Genomic DNA, 12,599 nt, shown 5'->3' with positions numbered 1-12,599 from the left:
GACACGAATTTTTTAGAAAAATTTTGGGAGACGAATTTTGGAAGCAAATTTGGAAGCGAATTATGGAAGGAAAATTCGAGAAAAGTTTTAGAGAGAAGTTCTTGGATAGAAGCAAATTGTCTCGCACATCTTCTCGGCGTTGTGATTTTAGCATCAGAATCTAGGTAGATTCTTATGTTTCAAATTGCACAATTAATTACGTTATTTTAATAAATTTTTCTTCTTCGTGACTGTGAATCTGAGTGTTTGTATATTGTTACAACGAATCCTTCAATCTTGTATTTTTTGGAAAATCTTGATAGGCGTGTTGATTTCTTCTATGTACAAATAGATCAAGAGAAAACTATTTAGGGAAAAAACTTCATTTTGTAGATTAAATAAATTAGAATTTGATTCGGGGAGGGTTGAAATAAAAGATCATCTTAATTTGAAATTCGAATGGTTAGAATAATTTTCTCTATCAGATTTTAATGGTGAATATTTAATTAGAAATAAAATAAAAATTGTTTGATTATTTAAAATATTATTATGAAAAATCTAAAATAAAATAATATTTATATTTATGTGGTTATGAAGGAGTATTGTTTTACCATAATTTAAATAAATTAAAATTTTAATTACATATATTAAAAAGTGTTAATATATATTATTTATGATTAAACTTTAAATAAATCTATAAATAAAATTATATATATTCATAGGGAGAAGTTTTATTGAAAATAAATAAAATAATAATAATAAATAATATATAAAATGACCCCACTCACCATAGTAAAACTAGCGGCGTCCATTAATTGGCATGTGCAAATTGCAGAGTACGCAGTGTACCTACGTGGATTATCGCGCAGGCATGTATAGGCTGGCGGCATAGTTAAAGGCCCTATGCGATTTAAATCGCATGACATGTTCATACTTCTAAATTGTTTAAAACTTAGTTTATATAAATATTTTATTAATATAAACATGCCATTTCAAAAGTAGTTGAAAATTTCGGTTTGCTATGTGGTTCAACATTATAAATTTGCTAATTATATAAAAGGAAGCTTTAATAAATGTCCTTCATAAAGTAATTAAATTCGATTTGTTTTATGTTCTTTTAAAATATATATATATATGCTTTTTAGCATAGTTAAACTTTGATTTATTATATGGATAAGCTTTAATATTATAAATTGTATTTAATCTTTAATAAAATTTAATTAAATTGAATTTATGTTTTATTTATTAATAATTCAATTGTTAAATTATATTAATATTTTATTATGGGATATAATAAAATGAATGTAATATATATTTAAATAAATTATTAATTTATTTATTTGATTAAGATTTAAATAAGATATACTAATAAGGATTTAATTTTTGATGTAAAGAAAAATTATTGATTTGAATAAAATCGTAATTATTTTTAATTGATAGTGGTTAGTTTTAAAAACTTTGATAATGTAAATGATTATTAAAGTAAGATTGAATTATTAATAAATATTCACTAATAATGTTAGTTATATTTATTATTTAATAATTCCATTATTAAACGAATTGGGAGTATTGTATTTAACACTCAATAAATAATTTAATAAATGATTATTATTACTTTTAGCCATCTTAAGATTTGTAATTATTAATACGGGAATGGCCAAAATAGTAAGGGTTAAAGTATTAAATTTATATACTCGAAAACTTACATTGAAAACACAAAGACTATTATATTATTATTTAACTCCACTGCATGTTACAAATCAAACCAGAACTTGATACCTACACCATGTGTTATGTGTATTTTTGTTGTTTTAGGTTTTGGGGTTGATAAGATGTTGACCAGTTTTAGGTTGATTACCAGAGGCTTGAGGGTTATGCGATTGTGGTGTTCTGATGATTTGTTCTCGATCTTTCTAGCCCAACCATGGTGATGTGTTGAGTATGCTCTATGATGTGATGTATTTACTGGTTGTATTTTCTTTCCAGTTTCCTTGTGTGAAGCTGAGGTGTATGTTTATGAGATACCTGACTTAACCATTTTTGAGTCTCGATCAGTTATGCTTGAGTTATCTTCTAGTCACCTTGAGAGGACTAAAGTGTATGATTTGTTCTTGATTATGTCATTGTGTGACTCATTTTGACTTGACCATTTTGGAGTCTTCGATCAGTATTGTGATTTATTATTGGGATACTTTTTGGTTGCTCGTTGGAGAACCATTGGATATTGTGATTTATCATTGATGCCTTCAGTTGCTGATAGAGAACTGTTGTGATCATTATGATTATTATTTGATGCTTTCTAGTTCTTGTGGAGAACTGATGTGATTATTGTGGCTTATCTTTTGATGCTTTCCAGTCACTTGTATAGGGCTGAGGTGATTTTTTGATTTGTGATTTCATGTGCCTAGGGTAGGTTATCTATGTGTAGTGTCAAGAAGTGGCTTGCAATGGGGGTCGGGGCCCTAAGTGGCTGCCAGGGTAACTCATTGTAAGTTGTTTTAATAAGTGATAACATTTACACTAAATGAGAGTAAAATGAACCTAACAAGATTAATTGTATGTTCTCTCCCATGCCTTGAGTGCTAGTACAGACTAGGATGGGGTAGAGAGAACGCTTGGTTACGACCTTGCATTTCGTAGTATGCCTCGTCAATACGAGAGGATACTAGTGGCCGCAGGGATCACTAGGGACCCAGGATTCCTAAGGGATTGCTCGGGTAACTTCTACGTGACTTTTGCGATGACACTTTTTCGCTTGCATAGTAGATTCCCTACACGTCTTTGTGGTGCCTCTGGGTCTAGATGTTGATCTATGTGTTGGAACCTTTGAGTTAGTATAATTTTAGGATTTCCTAGACTTAGAGAGTATTTTTGATTATGTGATTTGATATCCTATATGGGACTTGAGACTATCTCCTCAGCACGGTGGGAGTGGACCATTTAGGTTTCACACGATCGGGTGGTAGTGCTTTGCACTCTTACCATTTGAGATCCGTCCGTTGCTACCATGGTTGAAGCTTCTTCGAATGCTTGTTCATAATGTTTAGGTGATGTTATCTACTTTGGAGGATCATCTTATGCTTTATTCTTGCATGCTAGATTTCTTTATGCATATGATGTAGTATGTTTTAGGAGTGATGTCCCTATTACTATAGTACCAATGATCTCTTCGGTGATTTGGGATGTTATGCGTGGGGGGTGGCTAGGACCCATGATGGTCTAATGATGCTATTGATGGTTGGGAGGAACCACACACTTAGATTTGTTGTGTTTTATGATAGATGGATAGTTGTATTTCATGTTGGATGTTTATATCTTTTATGATGGATGGATGTATCATGTATAGTATATGATTTCATTTATTTTACTGTACTTTGTATCATGTATTCTTGGAGGATGATGTATCTTTATTTCTACTTATGTATATTCTTTTAGCCTTTCATACCCTGTGACATGTACAGTGGATGATTGAGCATTCTGAATTAATTTGCCAAGAGGTATTCAGAAAAAATGTAAATTAGATGGACATTGGACTTTATAATTATTCTTTCATGTGGATGTGGTAGTTTTTAGACTTAGATTAATTAAATTTAAATGTGACTCAACGTCTTGGGATCCTTAGGGAATGTAACATGTTATGTATGTTTGTTGATGATTACATGTTATTGCTTCCGCTACTATGTGTTTGATGTGTATGTTATACTTTCTTGTTTTAAAAATAAAAAAAATATTTGGCAAACTTAGTAAAATTTTAGGTTAATTCTTTTGGATCTCTTGGTGGGGCGTTACAAATTAGCCATGATTTCAATAATATTGCTAGTTCTATATTACATTGAAAGTCTCAGAAAATGTATCCAAAAAGGAAAGAATCTGCTATTAAATTGATTAACTTGGAAGTTAGGGATCAAAGCCTGCATGCAAACACCTGGTCCCCTAATAGACCAATATTTGTTTTGATAGATCTTATCTCTAAATAGAGATGAATTGAAAAGAACACAAAAAAAAACCCTTATTTCTTATTAATGTAGAAGATTTTATCAACTCCCTCTCATTGAGTATTCAACGATTTGTCTAGGGTAATTAGAATGTTCCAGTCAAAGTTTGTGCCATAGATCTTGCTTGAATGCTCAAATTTTTTGATCCCTGTAACTCCTACAAAAACCAGCATTGTTGCTCTCCATCACAATATTTGGTTTCACAACCGAGAGATGTTGTTAAACATTGTTAAAACCCATTAAATAATCTATTAGGATCTTCCTCAAGTTCTCGTTATACTTCTTGTGAGGCACTAGATCTTCAAAAGTTATATCAAAATATTTTTCCTTTTTCTTTCATTTACAATTACTTGAGATTCAATATTACATATTGAACATTTACTTAAAAAACTGAAAGAATAGAATAGAGATTGAATTTAATTGCACCTCTTAATATCTATTTCTACTCCCAAATTCTTGATAATGTTCTCTTTTAATATTTTGATCAGTTGATATTCTTTGGAAAATATTAAATTAACACATGACAAATATTAGATAAATATATCATAATTGAAGTGGAATGTCCCCATGAAAGCACACGTAAACTTTTTTTTTTTTGGTTAGATATATTCCATTTCAAATTTTTAGTTTGAAAAGATCTTCATTTTGCATTAGTCATTCTATTTTTTATAATACTTAAATCATATAGAAAAATTAAATTAAATAATAAAATTAAGATTTAAATTCTTTTTTTTAGAAAATACATTGGATTTCAAAAAGAATGCAAATGTAACACCTTTTTCTTCTAATAGATTTTTATTTCATTCAATTTTTGAATTCTTAAATAAGAGATAAAAATAGTTTAATTAAATATAATATTTATTTAAAATTTAATTATTAAACATCAATAGATTAGATTCGTATTGTGAATCTTAATTTCTAATATTAACCTTAGATTTGTATTGTGAACCTTAATCTCTAATATTAACATTAGATTATTTATAAACATAATCTTTGATAACTTCCAAAATGACATTATTAAGCTAATTTATCATATCAGTTACTACTAATATTAAAAATAATATTACTAAGTCCATTTATCATATCATTTGTATATTAGTATTTGAATAGCTCACTAAGATAGATGGAATTCAAGATTTTCCAAAGATTAATAGATCATACACCATGTTAGTTAAGAGATAAAAATAGTTTAATAAAATATAATATTTATTTAAAATTAAATTATTAAACATGGCTGGATTAGATTTGTGTTGTGAACCTTAATCTCTAATATTAATTTTAGATTATTTAGAAACATAATCTTCTATAACTTCCAAAATGACATTATTAAGCTAATTTATCATATCAGTTGTTACTAATATTAAAAATAACATTATTAAGCCCATTTATCATATCATTTGTATATTAGTATTTGAATGGCTCACTAAGGTAGATGGAATTCAAGATTTTCCAAAGATTAATAGGTCATACAAAAGCAAATGAATTTTAGAATGCCTCATTATTCGAAATTGAATCTAATAGTCTTCAAATTTTAAGAATTTCAAATTTTAAGAATGACATTCAGATTAGAACGGGTAACTAGATTACATTGAATCTTCAAAAATGAAATTAATAATCAAAGAGGTGATAGAAAAAATGACTAAAACGAGTGAGAAGAAAGCATGTTTGAACTAAAAATATAGCAGGTATGACTTGTTTTTCAATAAAATAAAATAAAATAAATGAATATACAAATCATGCTGGCCCCAAAAGATGATCCATTTGAGGAAAGCTTATATCTTCTGGAATTTTTAGATGTTCCAACATATTCATAGTGATAATGAAGTTATCAGATGATCCATCATTGTGGTCCATTTCCATTTGAGGGAGTTCAGCCAAAAATGGCAGCTCTACATCCGTGTCTGTAGTTACACTGCTTGGATTTCGATTTGCCTTCAATATGATCATACCCATCTCTTCACTTTTTGAATTTTCCTGCAGGATTTCCCTTGGATCTTCTTCCAATTGCGTTTGCATTTGATCTTGAAGTGGATTGATCATGGCCATCTCATGACTGTTGAGATTAGTAGAGGGAATTTCCGTTTGATCTCCTCCACATTGCATTTGCATTTGATCTTGAACTGGAACGATTATGCCCATTTGATTGTTCAAATTAGTATCCACTGCAGATGAGATTTCCATTTGATCTTCTTCCATTTGTATTTGATTTTGATTTGGGACGATGCCCATCTGAATGTTGGAATTGGTAGAGAGAATTTCCCTTTGATCTTTTTCTGATTGCATCACTCCATTGTTTAGATTAACCTGCATTTGAAATGCGGCAGCATAGAAATTTTCAGGAAGAACAGCACCGAAATATGATCCTGTTGGCGGATGTTGATGCATTTGAAATGCACCCATTTTGCTAGGAGCATACAAATTTCCATCTTGATGATCCCATTTGAAATTGCTAATAAGATTTGCCCCCATTTGAGGATGAGCATAAAAATCGGAGTTTTGGTGTTCATGAGTGTGATGAGCATCTTTGCAATTATATGATGAGCTGCCATTGAATTCCTGTGCAATGTCTTGATGAAACTCTTTGGAGCGGATTCTGATGTAAACCGAGCATCCGCAGAGTATTGCAAGTTGTCGGCCTTTGTTTAGAAGCCCTTTCTTCCTGTTCACAAATGTCATACGCCGCTGCAATTTGTGCTCCCTCAATCGCTCCTCCAACTTCCTTCTCCCCCTTCTCTTCTTCATTTCAACCGATTCTTCTTTTGGGTGTTGATGTTGAAGATTTGGAACAACAATTGCGGTTTCATTTGCATGGTTTTGTTCGCCATTGAATACTTCTGCGATGTTCTCCTTAAACTCTTCCCACTGAATTCTGATGTAGATTGAGCAGCCACAGAGTATTGCAAGCTCTCGCCCCATCTTTAACATTCCCTTCTGCCGCTTCATAAATGTCTGCCGTCTTTCGGCTCTCTCTTCCCTCAAACACACCTCTACCTTCTGTCTACCCATGCTCTTTGATTTTCTAATATCTAAATAACAACAATTGTCATATAAATAGTTGCCTAAGGTTTTATTTTATCTAATAAAGATTATTCAATTACAAGAATTCATGAACTTTCTCAAACCCTACTAAAATGTCATTCTCACCTCATAGACATCTAGTTTCAACTAAAAACACTAAAATCTTAAAATGAAATAAATTTCAAAGTTATACTTTATATTTTTTTAAATCTAGGGCGGAATTTTTAATAAATTTAAATTATTTTTTGAATTCTAAATTTCATCACAGATGCATTTTAGATTCTTAACAATAGTGAGCTAATTTCTGTCGAGAAGAGAAAAATGGACATAACTGTGAACTTGACTTGAAAAATCTATACAATACTTGATTTAGATAGTAAATATTTTATTAAATCTAACAAAAAAGTGTCTTCAATTACAAAAATTGGAGACTTTTCTAAAATCCTATTATTCTTAATAAAATAAAATATAAAATACATAAGATCAATGCGTAAAATTCAGACACAGTCAAATTCCACAAAAAATTCCTATGTATTGCTAAATGGATTGTAGAAATCAAATGATATTAAAGTATCTAAAATGTTCACAAAACTGTATTATGTGGGACTATTTCACATTCTTGAAAATCTAGAACAGAATTTTGAATAAATTTTTACCAAAAGAAAAAATACTGTTATAATGAAAATTCGAAAATCATATTAAAAATAGATATCTAAAAATTTAATGTAACAAGATGTCTTTAAATACTTTACAAAAGATTTAAATAAATACCTGAAATGCGAATATATATCACAGATGAACTTTAAATTTTTGTCTAGTGCTGCTCTCATGAAATTTTTAGTAATCTAGCTTTAAATTTTAGATCAAATCGGAATAAAATAATTTTAAAATGTCTTATAAATAAATGGAAGTGAAATTAAAGCACATCTCATGTAAAATCAATTGAAAATAATAATAGTATTGAGCTTGATAGAGACGAGTGAAATTGTCTCGTCCTCCTCCCATTGGGCTTCAGCCAAGTTGTAAATTGTTTGAACGCGAACGTGATTGAAATTAGTTGTTATAAATCAGTTAAAATTAGCGATTAGAATAGTAAGGCAGCCCCAACACTAACAGCAGTAGGTTTGAAGTTGAGCAAGGAAGATTGCAGCAAAAGTTTGAATCCAACATAATACAAGAGTATGGTTGGAAACTTAATGTATTTAACAGTAACTCGACCTGACATGATGCATGCAGTAAGTCTAATTTCCAGATTTATGGAAACACCAAAGTATTCCCATTAGAAAATGGGAAAGAGGATCCTAAGGTATGTGAATGGTACCAAGGGATTTGGCATTTTTTATACTATAGATAATGATTTAAAGTTGGTTAGTTACACCGATAGTAATTGGGTTGGAAGCTTAGATGATAGGAAGAGCAATTCCAGATACATGTCATATGGGATCGGGTGCAGTTTCATGGGCATCCAAGAAGCAATCTATTATTGCTCAATCTATAGAAGAGGCTAAATACGTAGCAGTGAATGCAACAACATGTCAAGGTATTTGGTTAAAGAGAATTTCAACAAACTTGAATGAAAGGCAAGAGGATGAAACCAAATTTTTTTGTGATGTACATTTCCTCAATTACAGTGTCAAAGGATCTAGTCTTCCATAGGAGAAGCAAACACATTGAGATTGGATATCACTTCATTATAGAGCTCATGGAGAATGGAGACATCAAAATGGAATTTTGTAAGTCTAAGCAACAACCAGCAGGCATTTTCACTAAACCTTTCAGCATAGCAAGTTTTGTTCACCTCAGAAGGAATCCTAGTGTAGTTGATTTGGATCAAAAGTGATCCTTGTTTGTATGGCTCGAGACAAAGAGGGAGTGTCAAAAATTTGAAAAATGGTCAGTTGTCCCTAGATCCACACACCCACCTACCCTATCAGGATAGTTAAGTCGGTAGGTGAGTTTGAAAATCCAAAAGAGAGGGAAAATATTTTGAGACAAGACAAAAGGAATAAACCCTCATTCATTCGAAGAGAGACAGGAAGAAGATAGGAAGAAGATCAGCAGATTAGAGTAGAGGAGAAAGGAATAATCATAGCAGAGTTCAAAGGACAAAAGGAAGATTTAATTTTAGAGTATGTAGCAGCATGTGTTGAATATCCTTGTCATTTTGTAAATTCATTTTTGTTTTTCTTGTGAAGCAGTGATTGCTCTAAGCATTATTGTATGCAGTCTTGTAGTGCTGCAAGTTTATATTTTAAGTAAAAGTTGTAGGTTAAAGTATTTTGTTTATGGTTAAAGCCATGTGCTCCCAAATTTGCATTTACTTGAATTAGTTTATGAATAGAAAGAAAGCAGGCAGGCATACTAGTTGATCCTATTGTTTTAGCTCATTGGTGTCTCCTTTCTATTTATTATGCATGTTGCATTGAGTGTTTGAGAAGATTAGAGTTGCAAGCTCTCTGTCATTTTTTTCTCTGTTTTAATGATGGAGTAAACTAGATAGTAAGTTTGTTATTGACTCCCTTGGTTCATGTGTTAACCGAGCTCTCCATGTGCTCATTCAGTCAATTCAAGTTCTAATTGTTTCTATTGAGTCGCCAACACATCCTACCAAGTCTTATCAAGCTCACTTGGTTCCTTCATCAACCAAGTTCACTCGGTGTAGTGTTGGTCATGTGTTGAGTCTATCAAGCTCCACCTTCCTTTGGTGACTGAGTTCACTTAGCATCCACTGCTACCAAGCAAACTTCCACTCGGCTCCTTAATGTGTCGAGCTCACTCTGCACCCACTACTTGTCACTCGACATACACTGTTTGGTGAGAAAATCTTTTTTTGAGTTGTGAAGTTTTATTTCTCACAAGTATGACAATATTATATCCTTCCTCAAGGGAATGATCCATCCACATATCAAATGCACTCACTTTAACTAAATAATTCCCCTACTGACATATAATGAAATGGTTGAGAAATTGGCATCATAAGGATTTTGTCAAAAACATAATTGAAATGAGAAAGTTCAAATCTTAGATTTGATAATTGGGTTAACAAATAGATCTGACTTCTTGCTTAATATGCTTGATAGGCCCATTATCTATTATCTTATGATTACTCATTTGAATTCCACTTGTAAAAGCATCTTTAGAATCTTTGAAGAGGCAAATTGAGTTTAGATTTAAATTTCTATCCAAATTTGCAAGATTAACATCTCCATTTTGTATACCTATAGATTGGCAATCACTCCCCTAGCTTAGGTTACTTTGATTCTCATGTAAAATGGGATCTGAAAAGTCAAAATCATTCCCCTATCTTGGACTAGAATATTTCTCATATAAAATGGGAGACTGTAACTATAAATACTTGGAAATATTATCAATACTTTCATTGGACAAGCCAACTTTTGATTTCTTAATGCCACATGCAAAAGACTTGTGGCCAAGTAAATGGCATTTATAACATACCTTTTTAATAGATTTAATCAATGCCATCTACTCCCAAGTACCCATCTTGGGAGACTAACTTGATCCTATCCAGTAGGCCAATGCTTGTGTCAAGAATTACATACACTTTGACTGGAACATTCTAATTACCAAAGAAATTCTCATCCAATTTCAAAAAGATGCCTAATCAATTAGCCATGATTTCAATAATATTGCTAGTTCTATATTACATTGAAAGTCTTAGAAAATGTATCCAAAAAGGAAAGAATCTACTATTAAATTGATTAACTTGGAAGTTAGGGATCAAAGCATGCATGCAAACACCTGGTCCCCTAATAGACCAATATTTGTTTTGATAGATCTCATCTCTAAATAGAGATGAATTGAAAAGAACACAAAAAAAACCCTTATTTCTTATTAATGTAGAAGATTTTATCAACTCCCTCTCATTGAGTATTCATCGATTTGTCTAGGGTAATTAGAATTTTCCAATCAAAGTTTGTGCCATAGATCTTTCTTGAATGCTCGAATTTTTTGATCCCTGTACTCCTACAAAAACCAGCATTGTTGCTCTCCATCACAATATTTGGTTTCACAACCGAGAGATGTTGTTAAACATTGTTAGGACCCATTAAATAATCTATTAGGATCTTCCTCAAGTTGTTGTTATACTTCTTGTGAGACACTAGATCTTCAAAAGTTATATCAAAATATTTTTCCTTTTTCTTTCATTTACAATTACTTGAGATTCAATATTACATATTGAACATTTACTTAAAAAACTAAAAGAATAGAATAGAAATTGAATTTAATTGCACCTCTTAATATCTATTTCTACTCCCAAATTCTTGATAATGTTCTCTTTTAATATTTTGATCAGTTGATATTCTTTGGAAAATATTAAATTAACACATGACAAAATATTAGATAAATATATCATAATTGAAGTGGAATGTCCCCATGAAAGCACACGTAATTTTTTTTTTTTTTTGGTTAGATATTCCATTTCAAATTGTTAGTTTGAAAAGATCTTCATTCTGCATTAGTCATTCTATTTTTTATAATACTTAAATCATATAGAAAAATCAAATAAAATAATAAAATTAAGATTTAAAATTCTTTTTTTTAGAAAATACATTGGATTTCAAAAAGAATGCAAATGTAACACCTTTTTCTTCTAATAGATTTTTATTTCATTCAGTTTTTGAATTCTTAAATAAGAGATAAAAATAGTTTAATTAAATATAATACTTATTTAAAATTTAATTATTAAACATCAGTGGATTAGATTGTATTGTGAATCTTAATCTCTAATATTAATCTTAGATTTGTATTGTGAACCTTAATCTCTAATATTAACCTTAGATTATTTATAAACATAATCTTCGATAATTTCCAAAATGACATTATTAAACTAGTTTATCATATCAGTTGTTACTAATATTAAAAATAACATTATTAAGTCCATTTATCATATCATTTGTATATTAGTATTTGAATAGCTCACTAAGATAGATGGAATTCAAGATTTTCCAAAGATTAATAGATCATACAAAAGCAAATGAATTTTAGAATGCCTCATTATTTGAAATTGAATCTAATAGTTTTAGAATTTTATGAATTTCAAATTTTAAGAATGACTTTCAGATTAGAACGGGTAAGTAGATTAGATTGAATCTTCAAAAATGAAATTAATAATCAAAGAGGTGGTAAAAAAATTACTAAAACGAGTGAGAGGAAAGCATGTTTGAACTAAAAATATAGCAGGTATTACTTGTTTTTCAATAAAATAAAATAAATGAATATAAAAATCATGCTGGCCCCAAAAGATGATCCATTTGAGGAAAGCTTATATCTTCTGGAATTTTTAGATGGTCCAACATGTTCATAGTGATAATGAAGTTATCAGATGATCCATCATTGTGGTCCATTTCCATTTGAGGGAGGTCAGCCAAAAATGGCAGCTCTACATCCGTGTCTGTAGTTACACTGCTTGGATTTCGATTTGCCTTCAATATGATCATACCCATCTCTTCACTTTTTGAATTTTCCTGCAGGATTTCCCTTGGATCTTCTTCCAATTGCGTTTGCATTTGATCTTGAAGTGGATTGATCATGGCCATCTCATGACTGTTGAGATTAGTAGATGGAATTTCCCTTTGATCTTCTCCA

This window comes from Cupressus sempervirens, chromosome 11 (genome assembly GCF_028749045.1).
Source record: "Cupressus sempervirens isolate cs-2001-9-10 chromosome 11, ASM2874904v1, whole genome shotgun sequence".
NCBI classification, from domain to species: Eukaryota; Viridiplantae; Streptophyta; class Pinopsida; order Cupressales; family Cupressaceae; genus Cupressus; species Cupressus sempervirens.
Note: the sequence above shows the minus strand (reverse complement) of the source record.